This window comes from Paroedura picta, chromosome 5 (assembly GCF_049243985.1).
Source record: "Paroedura picta isolate Pp20150507F chromosome 5, Ppicta_v3.0, whole genome shotgun sequence".
Taxonomy (NCBI): Eukaryota; Metazoa; Chordata; class Lepidosauria; order Squamata; family Gekkonidae; genus Paroedura; species Paroedura picta.
Genome location: NC_135373.1, coordinates 106,421,571 through 106,443,988, shown reverse-complemented (window position 1 = coordinate 106,443,988; position 22,418 = coordinate 106,421,571). Strand labels below are relative to the sequence as shown.

The window sequence follows — 22,418 nt, the reverse complement described above, 5'->3', positions numbered from 1 at the left end:
TTTTGCCGTAGGGACCTTTGCAATTGGCTCCCATCTATGTGGTCAGCTCATTTAAATATTGCTCTAACTCCACAGAAATTCCTCTTGGACAGGCATCTCTCACACAAGCCAGCATATTATTTAAACTGCCTCATGGATCCTGTCAGTCAACGGATCAGTTAAACTATGGAGTTCTGCAAAAATGGTCAAACATTTTGTTCAAGTTCAGACAAAATCCATCACAAAAGGAAATTGTTTTACCTACTGGGGGATACACGATTGTTATGAATCTTCGATAGCTGCATGGACATAATAATCCTGGTCAAGTTCTTTACATTTTTTTGGGCTTTCTTCAATTGCTGATGTCTTGATACCAAATCATGTCGCATTTGTCTATTTCCAGAATGAAAAAAAGAGAATATGCGTATGTCTATTGTATTCAGCACCGCACAGTGGGCTTGCTACATAATTTGAGCTGGATTTGCTGTCTTCAGAGATATCTGTGAGTTTTTGCTTCTGTAGGACAGGCCAGTCAAATAATTTCCAAGAGGTGGTTTATGCAATTATGTTGTTCCCTGTTCTTACAGACTCCATAGGTGAGTCTGTGGTAGGCCTGGCTTTCTCATCCAAAAGCTGGCATTAGAAAGATCAAAATCCCTTGGATTCTTGGTCTCTGGGTTTTTAAAAATCAGCAACGAACAGCTTCTATCTTAATGCATAATACCAGCTTGCTTGGACTCTGGGGGCTTTGTACTGTTACGGGGGGGGGGGAGTTACGCCTATCTGCTGCCTGTTTCTTTTTCATCTGTATGGTGAGTTTCTGCTGCCTTCAATATTGCCGTGCCACCATGTTGTGAAATTCCCAAATAATGAAAGCGGCCCTTTTCCCATGGTCTCTGTTCCTCTGTCAATTGTTAGCTTTGTTCTTTTATGATCCAGAAAACCTCCAAAGTATTTGGCCTGTCTTTAATCTCTGTTTGCCGGCTGTCACATATACTTTTCTATGCAATCACTGCTGATATTTGTTCTCTCTCTGCTACTTAACTTTCCTCAGCTATGTGAAGAAATGCTTGTATGGGTTTTATGGACCAGGTGGATTTTACCAGAATAAATAGATAACAGATTTAGATGCTTTAATCTTTTATGCTTTCTGTATCCTTGATCTCTTGCTGCCTTGCTGTTACAGGCTTCCTTGGTGCTTTAGGTGAACAGCTGAAGAATCCTCTTACAATGAGAAGTATATTTCATTCCAGATCTCACTGTATCCCCAAACCATCACCAATAGGGGTGACCAAACTGTGGCTCTCCAGTTGTCCATGGACTTCAGTTCCCATGTGCTGGCAGTCCATGGACATTTGGAAAGCCACAGTTTAGCCACCCCTCGTCTACAAGTTAACATTTTCACCCAGCCATTTGTTACATTATACACTGTTCACCCCCTGCAACAGACAACATCCATCGCTGGTCCGCCCCCAAATGTTCTCCATGATACACCATGAACATTCACCCATGTTTCACAAATGAAACAGGGACACTCCTGTGCCCCTCAGAAGTGACCAGGCCTATTTTTGCATAGAAAATAGCTGATGGCCTCTAGGAACAACCTTGTTCAACTCAACTGCTTAAACTAGGTTACTTGAAGGATCCTCTTTGCTGGACTTAGCCCAGCTATGAGCTGAGGTTATATCAGCCCTACTTATGCAGACCTTCTGGGAAAGAGTTGAGGCAGAGGAGGGTGTTTTCTATGGTATCCCCTCCAAGACTGTGGAATTTGTGGCTCAGGCATGGCTTCTTTAATCTTTTTGCTGCTCCAAAGAGGGGCTTGGCTCAAATCTGTCCGGCAGAGGTGCAGTCGTGGCCGATGAGATTGTGCATAGGCCATGCCTTGTCAGCTCTCTCCTACCATCACTCGCTGAAAGGAAAGTGAATCCCACCATCAAGATAGCAACATCCTAACTTTGATGCTGTCTATAGTTACTGACCCTGTTTTCAGGCAGTTCCACCTCATCTCTTCTAGCCTTCTAGAAGTTGATCGAGTCTGTCTCCTCCTTTTGTTGGTTTTACCATGGTAGACACCTCACTATAGGCAGGATGAGTAGTGTACTCCCTACAGTCCTAGAAGCGAGGGTTTGTTTTTGGGTTTTTTTGTGATGAAGTCATAGCCAACGTACGGTGACCTCATAGCATTTTCAAAGGAAGAGATGTGCAGATGGTTTGGCATTGCTAGCTTCTGCATCGCAGAGTGTTTTAAGTGTGCTTTAGAATTGGGAGTTGAACAGGTAAGGCATCAGTAGTGGATTGTTGTTGTTAGGTGTGAAGTCGTGTCCGACCCATTGCGACCCCATGGACAATGATCCTCCAGGCCTTCCTGTCCTCTACCATTCCCTGGAGTCCATTTAAGTTTGCACCTACTGCTTCAGTGGCTCCATCCAGCCACCCCATTCTCTGTCGTCCCCTTCTTCTTTTGCCCTCGATCTCTCCCAGCATTAGGCTCTTCTCCAGGGAGTCCTTCCTTCTCATGAGGTGGCCAAAATAATGAATATGAAACATAAAAATATAAATTGTTATAAGGAAATGAGATTAATGGATTTAAGGATTTCATGAATTATCTCTGCTGCTCTTTGATCAGTTTGATGGATTATGGTTTCTTTTATGTACCATGAGTTGTGTTGTTTGCCACTGCGGTTATTGTTTGTTTTATTAATTTGATTTTATGGTTTTGTCTGTCATTATATTGTATGACCCTCCTTTGGTGATGTTTTAATGACAGAAAGGAAAAATATTGTTTTCTAAAATAAATAGGAAATAGGAAACTGAACCAAGCAACAGCTCTGCAGAGAAAAGTCTTTCCCATCATCTGCTGCTTAAGATCCCGTTAGTACAGAACCATGGACCTCCTGCATGTGATGCTAGTGCTCTACCAATTCTTGGGACAACCTGTCCACTAGGTAGCCCTATCTAGTCAGAGGGCTATGGTGGTAGTGGAAGGAATGTTTTTATTTTGCTCTCTCTTATGCAGGTCCAGCCTTGGGGATTTTAATGATAAGTTTTACATAGTGCACAAGATTTAAAGTCTATAACTTTACTGAAAGCATTTCAGCTTAGCTGAATCAAACGCTGGGCACATTACAGACTCAAGGTCTTGAGCTTCATTGTTTTTTTATTATTAGAGCATCCAATTTAGTTGTACTGAAAAGAATAGAGTTTCTCTAACCTATGTGCCATTGTCGCATGTAAGAGTATCTGCATCTCTTCCTGAGTAGCTTCTCCTTTTGTCTGTATCTTACAAAACCCAGTGTCAATTTGACGACCTATCCCACAGTGTTCGATTCTTTTGTGATTATCCCAGTGCACAAGCGCTAGTCCAGAAAGGATAGTTGAAGGAACTCTAATAAAAAGCACGGTAATATTTACAATTCACGGCTTAATCAGCTATCCAGAGTAGGAGTTTTTTATTCGGTTTTGACTGTTACAGCAGATAATACTGGTCTCGGACATTTGCTTTGTAGCTAGCCAATGGGGATGTGGCTTAAGCCAGGCGTAGTCAGCCTGTGGTTCTCCAGATGTTCATGGACTACAATTCCCATGAGCCCCTGCCAGAAAATGCTGGCATTTGGAGGACCACGGGTTGATTACCCCTGGCTTAAGACATGCTGAATGGTAAGCGATTTCATAGATGCCTCTATGTATACTGCCGTAGATTTGATGGGGAATTGTTCCCAGATTAGCAGTGAGTCTACAGTGAATCAAGATCAGTGGTACACATACACATCTTTTTTTTTTAAGAGGCAGCTGCTTTAATGACGCATGAATGGAATATTAATGATAAGAAAGACTAGCCAGGAACAGACATTAGAGTGAATGAACATAGGGTGGAACAGCATACTTGCAGTAGTCAGAGCAGTATCAACTCCTGCCCTATGTAATATCGTGCTCCACAGACAAGAATTGGGATTTTTTTTCCAGGGGTCCAATTGCACAGAGAAAAATTGACATGTGTAAACCAGAGGTGAACACATGACACTCTGGGACTCACATCTGCAATAGCTTTCCATCTAGCCCTCCAGCTGCTTGACAGATGGTTGCAGTCCCACTAGACTGCAATATTGGCTAGCAGCCCAATCCCCCCCGCCAAAATAACTCAAGGGCTATGTGGCATTAAAAGCAGCAGGGGAAGAAAGAGAGCACATCTGTGTCTGCCTTCATTTCTGAGCACTCTTGAGTTGGAGGCCATCTCTTCCTGTTTCCCAGAGCCCTCAAAAGTGGATAGAGACCTTACAATGGGAACAATGGGATAAACAAATTAAATTTATAACCAGAGAGACATTAAGAAGAAACTTGTACAAAATGGTTTATAGATGGTATATCACTCCCAAGGACATTGAGAAAATGGAAAATGTTGGAAATATCAAGAAACAGGTGGAACCTTTTATCATATGTGGTGGACTTAAAAAAAAGCAAAATCATACTGGAAGGTAATACAGGGAAAAATACAAAACGTATTAAAACTCAAAGTTCCTATGGTTCCTAAGAACAAAGTACTGGTAATTTTACTCAATAAACTACAAAAATCTTGAATTTTCAAATACATGGTGACTCCACCTAGAGCTCTCTATGCAGTGAAATGGAAAAGCACTGCTTATCCAAGCTTAGAAGATTTGAATGCTAAAATGCCTACCCACCAACTCCCATTCCGATAGGGCAGTGTGCGCAGAAGTTGATCACTTTAGTGGGATTTTCTCCTCTTCAAGTGAGACATTTTCTAGCCATTGCTCCTGATTGGCTGGGAGGGCTTTTAGGCCATTCCTCTGCACGGGATCATATCTTATATGGATAGTAAGTTTTGGCATTGGGAATCATTCCAACAGCCATCCTAAGGATTAGCAAGCAGAACTCAGAGCCAGTGGGAGCGAGGCTAGTGGGAACACCCAAATCTGGTTAAAGACATGTATTCTAAGAACAGGCATGGAACAGGGCTTGTTCCAAAGGGCCTGTATGGTACGGAGTGGACTGCCCCACATCTCTAGGGACTTGAGGTGCCCTGAAAGCTGTCTGGGAACCACATCAGCACCACCTTTCAGGAGGCATAATGGCGTCTCTGTGGACACTGCTGTGCAGAAGCAGTGCAATATCTCTGGTGAAGGGAGCTTTGACTCTCTCAAAAGCTTATACCCAAAAAAGCTTGCTGGGCTGAAAGGTACTACTGGACTCAAATCTCGCTGCCGTTTTCAGGCAGCTTGTCCTGGGAACCTGGAGGCCTCTGAACTGCTTTCACCCAGGTCTGCAATATGCCAAGAGTTGGATTAACCTGTGCTGCGGTTCTTTCAATAAGGCTCCGGACTTGTGAAAACCATGCTCACACACTGTGTGTCCTTCTGAGGTCCAGGTTCGAAAGGCTAATGTGCCATTACATCCAACTGAGCATGCACAGATTTTTTTTTTTTTAGCATGGTACAAATGTTCATGCCAAAACCGCCAGAATGACCAATGGTGGGGGAAGGTGCTGAATGGCATCACCGGTGTTCATATTCCTTTGGGTCATGCAAAAATAAAATGCTGGCCTGGAGACAGCGTTCATCCCTACCTGGTTCTCCAGATGAGAAGCCACCGCTTTTAACCACTCCACCAAGTTGGCTCTCTGAATCCAAGTGTACAGCTAATGGAAATCTGTTCTCATTGCGCAATGGCTCGACAAACTATCTGAGCTTGCTAGAATGGCCAGACTTACCTGCTTGATCAATCGAAGGTCAACAGAAGTATTTGAAGAACAATGGAGCCATTATCTGGACTATTTAAAGAAAGATAGCTAGAGGTATAATAACATATTATTAATTAGAGGAAGCTATGAGTGTCATGTATCTTAGATGTAGCTGCAAATTATTCTGATATTCTTTTGTTATATTGTTTCATTATAAAATAAAATAAAAAATATCTAAAAAAAAGAAATCTTGTTCTCATTGGTCTGGGGGAGTTTTATGTTGCAAAGATTAGCATTTTCTGAGGAAAAATTCCCCCCATACACACACACACACATGAAAGTTCTGACATTAACTACAGTTTAAAGCAGGGGTAGTCAAACTGCAGCCCTCCAGATGTCCATGGACTACAATTCCCAGGAGCCCCCTGCCAGCATTCGCTGGCAGGGGGCTCCTGGGAATTGTAGTCCATGGACATCTGGAGGGCCGCAGTTTGACTACCCCTGCTTTAAAGCCTAGGAATCTAATAGAGAAACCCAGTAAACAAAGCTGAGCGTGTCACCTGGATGTCTCAGTTTAGGCTCCCCTTCTCACATTTTCTATTTCCCTTTTTAGACCTCAGTGCTCGGCCACTGAAGTCTTTTCACCTGTCTGTTTCCTCAGCTTGACAGAATGATATCCACACAGAGGCCTTTTCTTATTCTAGTCTGGAATCTCGCCTCCTGCCACCTGCTTAAGACTAAAAGGGGATTTTCAGGAATGTGTTCATTTGTGGGATTCCTCGATTTATGTCTCTACAAAAGCCAAAAGACCACCTAGGCCTCAGCATCTCTCCCTAGGCCTTTCCCCCTGCAGGACCTCTAACCCAAATTGATACACTTCAGTCTTCCTCTGTATTTCTGGCAGCTATTTTGTGCTGGCTCCCCCCCCCCCACCCATACATTTATAGAGATGGTTTGCAAATGTGAACAGATTTGTGGATGTTTGCATCCACCGATTGGGTCCACACTGAGAGAAAAGAGACTTTTCTGCGACTGTTGGGGACTTCTCAAGTTTGAAGAAAATTCTGAAAATTGTAAAAAAAAAAATATCACAGGCGTTTAGATCCCGCCAAAATATGAGCATTGCCTGCACATGCATATTCAACGGATCTGCTTCCTATGGCGGTAAAGGAAGGGCTGGGGGGGGGGGTGAGCGCAGCGGTGATGTTGGGGGATGGGGCAGACTGGCCTGGATTTCACAGAGGGCTGCTTGGCTTCAATAGCCACAGTAGCTCAACAATCTGAGGAGAGGCAGGCTTGCTGGAGAGGAGGCCAGCTTCCACTGCAGCTTGGTGTTCTTTTGGTAGAGCCAAGCTTGCTGATGAAGAGCGGGAAGCCACAGTGGTGGTAACATGGCTATCTTGGGGGGCAGGTTTGCCAGGGAGGAGGCCAGCAGTAGTGGAGGCTGTATTTGTCACAGTGGTAGCTCATGATCTTTGCGGGAGGTGGTCTCGCCAGTAAAGAGTGGGGTCAGCAGTTGCAGAGAGCTGCCTGGTTTCAGTGTCCTGCATAGTGCAGGGGATTGACTAGATGACCCATGAGATCCCTTCCAACTCTATTGTTCTATGATTCTATTCTAGTGGCAGATGTGGGGGAGGGGTGTTCACTGGCAAGGAGGTCAGCAACCAAGGGTTGTTGCCTGGCATTGGCAGGAGCTCCAGAGGATGACCTACCTGATTGGTAGGCGAGGTCCCAAGTTCCTCCCAGCACCCCCTTCCCGTTTTATTTATATGTTCAGATAAGCTTTCAAGCATGCTCCAAGATCATGAGAAGAGAGGCGGCCTATAAATCGAAATGTCAATTAATAAATAGGTAACTAGATAAATAAATGAATAAATATAAAGCTGTGTTGCGTTTGAGTGTTGCGTTTAAGGGTGCCACAAGCCTCAGGCTTTGTTCTTTAGCTGAGTAATATAACGACCAGTAGCCTAAGAGTGGTCTGTACATATTCAGAATTACATGGTTTATCTCTACCATGACTGTACCATTTTAGAATCCAAGGGTGGAACTGCAGCATGTAAATACTCTCTCATGTTGAAAACTCACTGAGCATACACAATTGGATGGCCAGGAGAAGGATTCTAAATAACTGCTTTCTTCATCCGCTAGATGCAGAATCTACACTTATATGAAATAAACGGCATAACGACTATAATGCAATTCCATCTGAGGTCGGGACCCTTGGTTTACTCAAGACTACTTTAAAACATTCAAGTAGATGCATACTGTGCTCCCACAAAGCAAATGTTTGAGTCTTATCACCGCATTTATTACTCTACCAGTAGGCACAAAAATTCCACTCCTCAGTAAATTTGTGTGTTCGTTGATGACTTTTTCTGCCTTGACTATAATTTGTAAATCTCATAATTTCCGCTGTTCGCCAAACATTTTTAAGACTGCCATAAACCTTTACAGCTAGCTGCCACATTTAACCTTGCTGTGGATAACAAATTTATGGCAAATTCCAAATCATAATCCCTTACCTCCTCCCTTTCCTTAAATCATAGAAAAATGGACACTACACCTCCATAGAGGCTCATAATCTGTGATATCTTTCATCCGCTGAAGGATTTCATTCATTTTGCAATAAGCCTCCATCTTTCAGCATAGCCAACAAAACGGGCATAAAATATCCTGGATTTTGATTACATTTTCAGCCTTTTGCGAGACCCTGATTACAAATGACTTGCACTTCATCTCCACACCACAAATCTGAAGAAGAAGAAGAAGAAGAGTTAGTTCTTATATGCCGCTTTTCCCTACCCGAAGGAGGCTCAAAGCGGCTTACAGTCGCCTTCCCATTCCTCTCCCCACAACAGACACCCTGTGGGGTGGGTGAGGCTGAGAGAGTGCTGATATCACTGCCCGGTCAGAACAGTTTTATCAGCGCCATGCTGAGCCCAAGGTCACCCAGCTGGTTGCATGTGGGGGAGCGCAGAATCCAAACCGGCATGCCAGATTAGAACCTATTTCAGACAGATACAACTGCCATAGGGCCCAACCAATAAAACAATTCTAGGAATTAACATTCTTGGAAGGAGCTGGGGAGGGGGAGCTAATGAAAAATAGACTTGTCATCTCTTGGGTCTTCACTAAGTGTTCAAAAGCAAACCTTAGGGATGCTAGCCTCTGGGTGAGACCTGCCTGTTGGCACCACAGAGAGCTGGTTGGGGGTGGACACAACCACCCAGCAGCCAGGCTTCAGTGCATGCCCTGTGCATGCAGCACATGATGCATTGAAGGGCGATGCAGGACCTGTTGCACCTATAAAGGTACCACATGCATGGGTCCCGGCCTCTTTGTCCAGGACACCGTGGAGAGCAGCTTCCCTTCTACCCACCCTGTTTTAATGTGGAAACAGCCTTGTTATAGTGTCTGAGGTGAATGTTTCCTGGTGAGTATTTTGTCACAGCTACAGGTTTGCATGGGATGGAGCCTGTTGGCAAGGAGTCCAGTGTGCAATCAGACTCCCTGGGGTTCTGGGTCTCCACATGGGACAACATGTAAATGAGTGCAGCTGACCCTGCTGGGTGGCCAGGGGCTTGTTGCCAGATGGCCTGGGGGACAGCCAACTGAGGTTTACGCCCCTTTGGCTCCCCCACATAGGTTGCTTCCTTAGCGGTGGACTCCAGCAGGCAAGGGGATCTGCTCTCTCAACGGGGAATGGTGTAGATCCCCAGGGCACCTCTGGAGTCCATGGGGTGTTGGTGCAGTCCACTGACTGCTAGGTCAGGCTCCCTCTCCCATGCTGCGCCAACCCTCCCATGGGGAGGTAATAAAGCTGTGGTTTTGTTTATACCCATCATTGGTGTGTCACGTCTTAATCCAGCCCAAAATACCCTCCTGCAAAAGCCAATGTGTTGTATATGGGGTTGTCTTTGAGGGCTATTTGGAAGTTACAGTTTATACTGAATGCAGCCACGTTCCTTTGTTTTTTGCAAACTCCCATGTTCATATAGCACTGACTCTGGCTGCCTATTTGCTTCCAGTCTCAATTCAGGTTGTTAAATTTAAAGCCTTTCCTGATCTGGGACTGCATACTTAAAGGCCCGCATCTCGTCGTGTGAACCCATGTGCTTCTTATGCATGGCCCAGGAGACTCTGTTAGTTGTGCACTTCACCAGAAAAGTACAGATACCGTCTTCTGTGAATTCCTGTGCTTTTTATGGGTGGTTGGTTGCTCTCTCCCGCCCAAATAGCTTCTCAGAGGAGCCACAGAGAACTCTTTCTCTGGCAGTTTGAAGGCTTGCCGAACCTTTTTATATCCCTCATGACATGCCCAGATCAATCCTGTTGACTGGGTTTTGGCTCTTATGTTGTGTGGCATTTTGGTGTTTCTTGTTGTATCGGCTTTAAATTTCAGTGTTCTTAAGTCACTGTGAAGTTAGGGAAGGGGATAGTATGCGTGTAACTAATAATATGGGGAAAGTGCGGTGTGGAAAGTAGAGAATCCCTCCTATTGTTACTTTCCTTTGTGGGCTGCCCTTTGTCTGTTGTGCAGGGATGTTTGGCAATAACCATTAATGCCATGTTCGCAGAAAAGGAGTGAATCATTAGGAATGTAGACAGAATGCCTCTTTGGGGAAATGTCTGTTTGAAGGCTGGCGTCTTTCCAGCAAACTAGTAATTGCTTCACTGTGAAAAACGGTTACGGAGACAGTAGAATCTATAAGAAAAGACGAAAATCCCTAAACTATAGAAGCTGGTGATGTAATGGAGGCCTGATTCATAGCCGAGTACTGCTCTCCAGAGTCACCTTCAAGCAACAGAGTGGGTTTCCCTCCCTCCATGGGCCAGTGATCTACTGATGACAGATAAGATCTCCAAAGGCCTTTGGCCAGAGTTACATTGCTGGGGTTATCCTATCTGCTACATATCCATTTTCACAGACCCTAACTTGGGAGAGAGCAAAATAAGGCTGATGGAGCACTGTGCATTTAACAAATGCTTTGTCAGGTTACAGAAGCTCAGGTATTAAAATTTATTTCCACCAAGGCTGAAGCGGCATTCTTTTTTAAAAAATGAAGCAGATGATTTATGGACAGAGGTTCCTCTTTGCTTCGTCAAACCATCATCTCTTACAGCAGGGCATTTTTCTTGAATTGATCCACTGCTGCTTTTAAAAATAGAAACACCAGCTTGGGATACTCTCTGCCTCCAAAGCTGTTCTGTTTGTGGCGTGCTCTCAAGAAAGGTAGTGGGGTTGTTCCATTTTTTTGTTTTTTGCAAGCACGGTAATTAAATCATCTAGTGTGTCTCGTGTGTAATTGCTTGTTTCCAAGGAGACTGCACAGATCCTATAGATGAGAAAGGGAGGGAACCCTACAAGAGTTTTTAATTGCAATAACAGTGGAGGAAAGACATGGATAAGATTACCACTGACATCTGGAGCTGATGCCAGTGCCTTGGTGGGTTATTGAGCAGGCTGGAGAATTCCTATATGCTGATAATTAGGAATCTGTCTTGATTTCCTTGTTAGATACAAGATTCAGAGTTGGGAGAGAGATGGTGGGGCAAAAAACCTTGTCTCTTGGGTGATAGAAACTTTAATAAAAGCTTACACATATTTTGTGAACTGGACATATCTAAATATACTGGGCATATGCAGCTCTGGGAAGTTCCTGGATCTTTGGAGAGGAAGCCACAGGAGAGTGGGATTTGAGGATGCGAGGAATTTTGATAGGCTATTATACTAGAGTCCAGCCTCCTAAGCAACCATTTTCTTCAGATTTCTGTTGTTTGGGGATCTGTTGTAATTCTGGGAGAGCTCCAGGCTCCACCTGCAGGTTGGCATCCCTACAAGTTGCCTACTCTGGCCAGCAGCTTTCTCCAAAGTTTCAAGAAATCTTTTGGATCCCCCAGAGAGCTTTGGAAATGGAAGAGACTGAGGCTATGCATTCAGCACGTCTGCTCTCACTGAGCCCCAACCTGTAGCTGATGAATACATTTGGGGCTAAAGATGCCATTGCTGGTATAAGATTTAAACTGGTTCCATGGCTCCTTTGTTGACTGCTCTTTTAGCAGACCTTCCTCTATTGTGGTCATTTTCAAACTGCCTATTTTTTTAGTATTCCATTGGTTGCTAATAGATTTTTTCCCCTGTCATTTCAGAGAGACCTGATTTAGTAACTGGCTGCTAGGGGAATTTATTTACTTGTCCATACAAACCCGCTTGCGTTGAGTTAGCCAAGTGTGGTTGATCCACACTTTAGAGGGAAAATGTTTTTTCCCATTTTCTATCCTTGTGCTTCTGAATCACTGTGGTGTACTGTGATGTCCGTAGTGCTTCCTACCGTATTGTTCCCCCACCACCACCTTTTTCGCAGTAGAGTTTTTGCAGATAACATGGTGGAAAGGAGGGGGGGAGAAATGTGGCACTCTCTGACTGTTTACGCACTGGAGGTTTCATGCCAGGCTGCAGGCTGGAGTTTTAGTCATGGCAGGTTGCCCCACCTCTTCCTGCACCCACATGGGGGAGCATTTGGCCTGGTGCACCTCATCCACCCCCGATCTGTGCTCCTGACAGGGGCGTGGGGCAGTGAAGTTCCCAGTGCATAAACGGTCTTTGAAATGGTCATCCTGCTTCACAGATGGTTCATTAATGGGAGGAAATTTGCTGTCTAAATCACCATCCCTATATAACTTTACTGGAAATTGGGCCAACAATGAATAAAATCATGTTCAGAACAGTAATGTGGAAATATTTTGTCTGCCTTGGCCATGTAACACAGTATATCTAAATAATCTGTACAGCCCTTGGCATCCTGTAGGTGCTGGTATTGGTGATGATTAATATGGAAGAGCGGAAAGGGATTTGGACCCTAAACACTGGTTTGAAAAAGCAGAATGAGAACTCAACTTGCCACTTTCATACTGACAGGCAGTTCAGATATTCCTGTAAATCTCTCTTTCTCTGTTGTTTTCTTCTTGTGTTTTGGGAATTGCTAGAGAGGAAGCTCAATTATTTTTAAATAGGCTAATGGAACTCAAAGTTGCTGGTTAAGGAGTGAGATACCAGAGCTCCGATATCTGGCACTCAGCTGTTGCCATGTTATGACAAGAGTTGTTTTCACAGACAGCTGGGAAAAGAATTCTATTTGGGTTTGGGATCAAGGCTTCCGTCATTAACGTATTGTTTAAAAAACATAAGGGAGGTTTCCCCTCCTGTCCAATTTCATTTAAAGACGTCAAGAGAAAGAAGACACAGTCATTTGATTATAGTGAGCAAATGCGGGTTTTATTTTTCTTATCTCTGTGGTTTTCAGTGAAAAATAAAAAAAGGTTAAGAACACAACAGATATTTACTAAAAGCAGGCTCTACAAATACGTAAGCTAATTTGGAAATTGACTGATTGATTGATGTTGTGATTTATTGGCTTCTGCTCTCAGTGAGGCTGGCTTGCGGTGGCTTACAGTCATGATAAAAGTTACAATAGCTGAGAATACTCCCCCCCCCATTTAAAACCCCACAATATAACCCCTATAAAATTAACAAAAACCACAGCACCAAAGAAATGATCCTAAGCAGGCACTGGACTCCATATTGCAAATAGGAGGAGGATAGAGGTGGAAGTCTTCAAGAAAAAAAATTGAATTTAGTAGCCCCCAGGTTTGAAAACACTCATCTGATTAATGCAGTATATATTTGAGCTTCAAGACTTGAAGGACTTAGAAAACAAGGAGTCTAAAATCATCTCCTCATGGCCTTCTCTACCTGCATTTGCAGATATGAGATTGGCAGGTGAGGTACAGGCCTCCTTTTTCTTGACTTTCTGGAAACTTGTGAAGACAGCTTAATTCCAGAGAACATCTAGTGCTTTTTATTACTCAAAGCTGTTTAAATGGGAGGGGATTACTGCTGATTGCATTTCCTCCCTGTTTTTAATCTTTAATACCTCCATGGTGCATGCTCATATGTTTAATAGCAGCTTGGGCAGGGGAACTCAGTTTTTAGATGTTGTTAGAACATGGACATTATCTATTAGTGTTCATGCTAACAGCAACTCTAGAAAGAATTTGTTCACAGCTGGGTTGGTCCAAAAGCAAAATAAAATTTAAAATCTCAAGAACTGGGATTGCCAAGCCAGGCCTGACAATTGATGAGAGGATGAGGGGTGTCATCATCAGTATAATGATATCACTTCCATGGAATACCCAAAAACAATGGTGGTAGCTCTAGGCCAGCCTTTCTCAACTTTTTGACTATTGAAAAACCCCTGAAACATTCTTCAGGCTTCAAGAAACCCCAGAAGTGATGTGATCATGCAGGATATGGTTGGGAAGCACAGCTATATATATGATCACCCTGGCCCCTCTTCCTACACCCTACAGGCCCATTATTGGCCATTTTGGGATGGGGGGAGGGCCAACATGACCATAGATGGTCATATCACCCAAAATGTTTAATAATTTTTTAAAAAATTAATTAGCTCCTACTAATTCAGGAAGCCCTTCCAGAACTATCAAGAAACCCCAGTTTTCATGAAAGGTTGAGAAAGCCTGTTCTAGGCAATACCAGAAACTATGGCTTTACCATAGAGTTTCAGGTGATCCCTTGTTCTCCCTGCTGTCATGTCTGGGTATTCTCTGGAACTGATGTCATTGTGTAGGTGATTGCACAATTGTTTGATCAGTGGTGGATAACATGAAATTGAGGGGAGTGCAATTCCCCACCTGAGTGTAGGCTTGGCAGCCCCACAATCCACGTAGTACCCTTTACTGACATTTATCAAGGAAATAAGTAGATGATGGATAGGTAAAAAGTGGCAATGCAGGTCATTGTTATTTTTTGGAAGACTAAATAAAAATAGATGTTTGGGCAAAGTTCAACCTCCTTTTGATCCTGTCTGCTCTCTTGCCCTTCTCGTTTTAGTAAAACTGTCTTCCAGAGCTCTGTAGAAAGATCGATCACAGGCTTGCTAGCGGAAAAGAAAACCTGAAAAGAAAAGCTGTCCTTATTGGCTGCTCCACTACTAAGCTACAAAACAAAGAACACTTTATGAGGCTTTCAGAACGTTACCTGAACATATCATCCCCGTGAAGTGTTCAAGGAGGGTTCAACAGTTATACTGTAGCTCTTTTCTTTTCCACAAATATTTCTGAAATAAATAAGAAAATACATAAGCCTAAGTCGAACTTTTTGCCTCCCTGCTTAATTCTTATGACTTAGAAATTTGATTCCGCGACAAACCTGGGTCCTCTTGAGTCTGTGAAGAAAAGGTCACATCAGAAGGATGATCTTCGTGTCATAGAAAAAAAGATTTTTATAATGCATATACGTGAAGGTACAAACGTGTTTTATGAATTACTACATAAAGATTGAAGAGCCTGTTAGATGAAAAGGGAAGGGAAACTTCATCGTGAGAGGACCATATAAAAGAACCTTGAAACACTTCCACCTGTGTCAAGCAGTATAACACATTTCGGGAATATTGGTCCTTACTTATGTACTGTGTATTTATAGCCAAACTCAAAATGCGGGGCAGGGGGGGACGGGACTGTTGTGATATACTAAACTGGCAATAAAAGAAATCACAGTGTGTGTTAATTTCCCAGTAGTATTGGCACAATACAAAAGCACATCTGAGAAGTGTGGAATTAATCCCATGCATGTCAGAGGAACTAAATAAAGCCACGGGCTCATCTTCTTGTCTTATAATTAACTTGTTACACGTCACTTGGGGACTCTCTCATCTTCACCTGCATCTTCTGTGCATTTCCCTCAAATCTGGGAATCACTCATGCACCAAGCCTGAAATTACGCACTGCCATTGGTTTTCCTACTCAGAGATTAATAGTTATAGTGTAAACGAATATTTCTAGGAACTAAAAGGACTCTCTGATGACATCTCCTTCTATGCTTTCCTTCTTCAACTATCTTTGGCTACTCTAAATCAAAATAAAGCATGTGAACTTATTATATGGTGTGTTTTAGTGTAGCCAGGGGACCGGAGGGTTGTCTGGCAGCCAGGCAAGGGATGTTCAGAGTTGTTTTGCCTTTTCCTGTCTCTGCATTATGACCCGTAGTGTTCCTTGGAGGAACTACCATCCCAATTGGCTGTTGTGGGTTACTCCCAGCTACGTGGCCATGGTCTGGTAATTTTAGCCCTTGACATTTTGCCAGTAAGTGTGGCTGGCATCTTCAGAGGTAGGACACAGCAAGATGGGAATATCTCTGGCGTGGAGAGATTCCCATCTTGCTGTGTCCCACCTCCGAAGATGCTAGCCACAGTTACTGGCAAAACATCAGGGACTCAAACTACTAGACCAGGGGTAGTCAAACTGCGGCCCTCCAGATGTCCATGGACTACAATTCCCATGAGCCCCTGCCAGCATTCGCTGGCAGGGGCTCATGGAAATTGTAGTCCATGGACATCTGGAGGGCCCTAGTTTGACTACCCCTGTACTAGATCATGGCTATGCAGCCTAGAATACCCACAGTAATCAGTTGACTCCTAGCTATTCCTGAACTCATATAGCTGGGCAAGTTATGTGATCCTGCCCCCCACAAGATATCAGGGTTGGGTATGGGTAGTATATGGGGGGGGGGTCAGGTCCCCAGAGGACCTTTTTCTGGACATCTGTGGTGGCCTTGCTCCCAAGCAAATGGTTGTGTTTGAGTGCAAAATGAAAACCCAGGTCTAGGATGTGATTCTAGGGACAGATCTTGAATTTTAAAGAGCAGGAAATGTTCTTTGCCATATACAAGCATAAACAAATGATAACAGAAACCTGGACAGTTGGTTTGAGATAGAACAGCAAGATTCAAGTCCAGTAGCCAGTTTGGTGTAGTGGTTAGGAGTGCGGACTTCTAATCTGGCATGCTGGGTTCGATTCTGCACTCCCCCACATGCAGCCAGCTGGGTGACCTTGGGCTCGCCACGGCACTGATAAACCTGTTCGGACCTGGCTCTCTCAGCCTCACCCACCTCACAGGGTGTCTGTTGTGGGGAGAGGAAGGGAAGGTGACTGTAAGCCGCTTTGAACCTCCTTCGGGTAGGGAAAAGCGGCATATAAGAACCAACTCTTCTTCTTCTTAAAGAGAAACAAGAAAAAAGACTTGAATCTTGCCCATATAGAAATATGGACAAGAAACACAGCATGAGATTAATGCATCACACAGTCCTAACCAGTTTGTGGTTAGGCTGTTGCTCTAAAACAGGTGAAATGAAAACATTATGCAGTCACAACAAATATATGGCACTCTCTGTTTTTTGCTTAATCAAAGCACCAATATTAATAGGGAAAACCAGAATTCTCCTTTTCAAAAGGTGTATGTGGTAGCTTGGCTACCTGTCATCAAAGTGTCTTGAAATTCATAGAGGAAGGTGTTAGATGAGTCGACAGAACTGTTAATGCTGTTTTTAAATGGATTGATGTTTTGCTATTGAGATTGTGTTTCATGTGTTGTAAGGTAGGTAAGAAGATGGTGATGATGTTGCTCTGCATGTTAATCAATTGTACTGGGAATAATTTTCTGTTGAATTAATATGGCAGGAAAATATGCTCTGATATGCATATTTTCTCAACCTTCCTGACGCCACGACCCTTTAATACAGTTCCTCACGTTGTGGTGACCCCCAACCATAAAATGATGCAAGTGTTCTTTCACAGAAATTAAACCGAAACTGACCAATGGCGTGAAGATCCATTGTTCATGAGTGTATATAAATTGTAAATATATTGGCGGGTGCCTTCAGGAGAAGCTGCAACACTGGCGGCATCCCCACCCCCAGCCAAGCTGCTCGCCCTGCCGCGACACCTGTGAAAGAGTCCTTCGACCCCCAAAGGGGTCCTGACCCCCACGTTGAGAACCACTGCTCTAATGGGTCACAGCTGATTTGATCCAAAATTTGCTTTGTCCCTGACCTTCAATAGACCTGTAAAGGGAGTGGGGAGGGGAAAATACTGGAACATGGGACAGGGGTCCCAAAAAGTACAGGGCTGCACATTAAGGACTTCCTGTGTTTAGAGGCTGTAACAAGGGACAAGTTGACCCGGGCTACTGGGTTACTTTTCTTTGAGATGGTGTGTTTTATGGGAACATCACAGAGTAGCTTCTGGTCAGCAGGAACATGGTATTCTTAGATGTAGGAGTGGCTATAAACAACGGAGTTGTTTATCACACTGACAATGATCTTCCCCCTTCATTTTTCTGCTGACAGCCAACAGAACGGCATTGAGAAGTGAAGGTGTTGGTAGGGGTTTTCCTACCATAGCCGGAGCCCTGGCAACCCTTGCCTAGGCTGCCTCACTTAATCTACAGTGTTCTTTTTATTAACTTAGTCGTGTGGCAGCAGTTGTGCCTTTTAAAGAATGATTGGAATCTAAATTGTGCTACATACAGCAGGGGCATTCCATGCTTACCACACGATCCCCACCAGGGGAGGTTCAAACATTATTTGACTGTACCGGCTCAGCCATTTTTGTAAAGACATTTCCCCTCCGTATTCTCCCTTTCCACCCTGAGGTCTTCAGTGTTCAGCTGCAGGTGGTTTTCAGGCCCTGTTCAGTCTTCCTAGTTGCTTACCTCAGCATAGACCCAGCCAGGTGTCCCCACCTTGTGAACTCCCCAAACTTTGAAGAGAACTGTGAAAGCAATGGCATCAAGGATTTCTTTTTTCTTTTTGGCTCTCCTCTGGCCCAACTCTGCAGAAATCTAGCTTGGGTGGCTGCCCAGGCAAGATGGAGGGGTGGTATTTGCAATGCTCCAATCCTTCATATATCTAACCTGGCCCGAGACCAAATCAAGTTAAGGGTTCTTCTCACTTTCCTGGCATGAGACTGAGCCAACAGAGTCTGCTGCAAGCTGCCTGCTTTTTGAGGGGGAAAAATAATTCATATGAAGCATAGGACCTTTCAACTGCTGCCCCTGGCAAACCATGTGGACGCTGCTGCTCCAGCAACCATTAGTGTGTGACAGGAAATTACAGCTTACCAGAGCTCAGACTTTTAGCCCAAGTGCCACACCATTTGGGACCCCAAATTGAGGGGGGAGAAGAAGGAACCACTATAAAAGAAGAAGCAGGTCAGCTATAGAAAGAATAATCTGAGCAGGCCCCAAGAGGTCATTAAGGGCGTGGAAGTGGGATGGCTGCTTGTACTAGCCCGCTTGGGACCAAAGACCTTCTCAGGAGCTTGTAGAAGATGTGGCTGGCAGAAACTGGTTAACAGGTAGAATTAGGAGGACGTAAAGAGGAAAGGGTCACTTTGTGAACACTGAGCCTGGGGTGTTCATAACTTGGGGTGACCAGGTCTTTCTTGGGCCCATTATGCATGGCTGCCAAACCGGCAATTTCGGGTCACATGGAAAACGCGGAGGGGGAAGACGCGACGCATACCAGTTATGCACGGGACGGAGCGCAATGGTGGCAAAACCCAGAGTAACCGATTATGCACGCAGCGATCCCAGTGCTGCTTCTGGTTGCGCCCCGGTCACCCGGAAGCTGCGCTTTCTTCCGCGTTTCGCTTACGAGGCTTTTTCGGCAGCATGCACCGAAGCTGCGGCCGGTTGCAGCCGGCTCCATGCGTTATCCGTGATTTTAGTCGCCGCCATTCCACTCCGAATGTGTGTTATTCCCCCCGTGCATAATAGGTCTTGGGGACCATGGAGAAGGCATTCCATTCCTGAATGAAAGAACATGAAACTGTAGGATACTTCGGCAGGGACACTGGTAGCATAGCTTGGTAGTCAGGATGCAGTGGAAAAAGTAGCAGGTAAAGGGCTTTAGAGGGGACCAGCTCTAGGCCTGAGCACTGAGCCTGAGTTAGATGTCAAGGAGGATGTGTTAGGTAGGTCCTCCTTGATTTAATGGTGTTGTTAAAGCACAGGAACTTTTGTCTAAAGTGATTTAAACAATTAGAGGGTAACCTTATGTGCCAGGCTGTTCATGATGCCAGCTGGAAGAGAAACAGAACATACATTAGGATTATTACACACGATGTAGTGATTGTTGGTGTGTGATCCTACTATGTAATCTCTGCATTCTCATGTTTATGCTTATACTTCGTTGCAGTTCCATTTTAAGATTTATGTGATCCAAATCTTTGTTTGTTACCTTGTTTGTTGGATGTCCCTGCCTGTTTGTTCCATTTGTAATCCGCCTTTAATCGCAGTGAGAAAAGTGGATGATAAATCAATAAATTTTAAAGCATGTTTACTAACACTGCAAAACCCTGAAAATGGATGAAGCCTTTAAAAAAAAAAGTTTTTTTTAATTGGGATGATTTCTATGCTGCTGTTTTCCAGAACCTTCTTCAGGTGATTTACAAAGTCAAACATAATAAAAATATAAACCATCATAAAAGTCACCAACAATTCAAAAAACATACTAACATTTTAAAATTTATGACAGCCTATCTAAAAAAATACAGTACAAATCTCCCAAAATGTTTCTCCAGCCTATAAAATGAGTAAAAAAGATTGACTTCTTAATTAAGAGTAAAAGAAAATGTTTTAGCCTGGTGCCTAAAAGATAGTACAGTAGTAGCCTGATGTGCTTAAAGCAAGAAGGCATTCCAAAGGTGAGAGGACACCACTGAAAACACAGGCCATTTTTTAAAAGGCACTTATGCATTGCTATGTGGAAATGCCACAATACATGTATTTTTAATAGAAATCAACAGTGCCCCCTTGTTATGGAGAAACTCCAGAACAATACAGCATCCCCACCCCTCTTTTGAAATTCATGTTCCTTTTCATTTTATTTCTGTCTGGGTAGATTTCTGAGACCCTGTACATGATAACTGGAGCCCAAAAAGAAATTTTGTTCAAATGGCTGGCTTTAAAACAAGGTGCTCAGACCCCTGTATGATTGGGAGAATGCAACCACATCACCCACCCATTTCCCATCTCCAGAAAATGCAAATAGGGCTGTTTTTGCCTGCCCCAGTTGTTAGAAGGCTGGACGGGTAACTGAAGCCCCCCCCCCCCCCAAAATTTTTAATGCTAATGGTTGGCTTTAAAATAAGTTGCTCAGACCCCTGTATGATCAGGAGAAGGCAAACAGATCAGCCCCCCCTTTCCCACCTTATTTCCTACCTCCAGAAAATAGAATTAAAAGAAAAAGAAAAACACACGATGCAACGAATATGCCTTGATTCCTTGCTTCCTCCTAATGTAGAGACCCATCTAGCTGGCAGCTGGCATGTGAGCTGCCGATTCATCGTTGCCACGCTCCCCCGAGTGAAAAAAAAATCCCCCCCCTCCCCGTGCACAGGTGCGATTTTCAGCCGAAAAATAAAGGGAACTTGCAAACGGGGCTGTGTTGTGCTTGGTGACTTAAAGCAGCTCTGTGGAGGGACTACAGCCGGAGAAGCCTCGCTGGGTGAATGAAGGCTCTCCGGTTCATTGCTCTTCGCTCGCTCCGAGAAAAAAAAAAATGGCGATTGCTTCGCCGGAAGATCAGAGGAGAGAGCCAGGGGGAGGGACTTTGCTGAAACCGCAACAATGGTAACGCACAGAACTTTTTCGTTAATGTTGCAGATTGTTTGCAAGAGTGTAGCGCTTTCCAGAGGGTGAACCCACTTTTTAGGATTACCCTGGAAGCGCTACAACGAAGCGCTTATAGCGGGACTGTTTCAGGAATGTGGCAGATTGTGTACAACGTTGTGCATAACTGCATTTTAGTAGCGATTACAATTTGCCACACTCCTGCTACATTAATCCTGTGCGAAATGGGCCAGGGTCATAGATCCAGTTTTCTGGATTCCCCAAATCACGAGTTAACAATGGCCAAATCGTGACCCAGCTACTGGACAGCCTTGGAATGTTGGCAACGTCATGTGGAGGGGGCTCTATGCCGCTAACATGTGAAAGATGTCCAGGAACATTTTCCTCATGCGGAAATGGCCACAGGATTCATGTCATCACTGGCCTCATGCCTGAAGGGAGGGGCACAAGTAATAGGGCATATGAGGATGGGGAACGGTAGGAAATATGCTGCAGTAGACAAAGGTAGATGAAATTGATCATGACATTTAGAACAAATGCTTTTTATGAAAAGAAAATGTGTTCCTGTGCTGAATGGCTCCTGTTCGCAGTAACTGAATGCAACATTTCAGTGCTGAGAGTGGTTCCTGCACACAGATGAGTTTATGAATATAACAGCGGCACGATCAGTTTCCGAGCTATAGAAATAGAGATTAATTTACAAGTTGTGGTTAATATGCATGTGGCAGATCCTGAAAAATTGCAAGTGAACTTTCATTTATAATTTCCATGAAGTTAATGGGAAGGGGAGGGGAAACACACGGCCTTGTGTATGCTCCTTTCCTGGCTTTAATGTTTTTAGCACTTCGTGTCATTCATCTAAACTTAATGGATAATGGCCAGCCTTCCTTAGTTGGGGCTTCATTTTGAAACTCATTTAATTTAGCGGAACTCCTCCTCATTCTTTCGATGGCTTCTTTCCTCTAAGACTAGTATTAAAGCTCTAATCCAATCAATTTGCTAATCTTAAGATTTGTGTAAGCTGCTTTATTACATTTCAGAACCCACAGTCTTCACAGTAATTAAGAGTATAACTATTCTCTTTTAAAATCTTAGGAGATGCTTGAACTGAATGCATCGGTTCCTTTCCTTTTTCACCCATCTAATTTCTTACACCTTTCTGCCTGCTTTTATGACAGGATCATCTAAAAAAATATCCTCCTCCTTCTCCTCCATGAACCATTGTGGTTTAGTCAACAGTAGAATTGTAAG

At 43.9% G+C, this 22,418-nt stretch overlaps 1 protein-coding gene across 2 annotated transcripts in view; it reads left to right on the top strand.

Annotated features, from left to right (window-relative positions):
* The window catches only part of CHST11 (carbohydrate sulfotransferase 11), a 232,782-nt gene that overhangs the window by 74,082 nt on the left and 136,282 nt on the right, over positions 1–22,418 (top strand). The gene's annotated exons all lie outside the window — the stretch shown is intronic.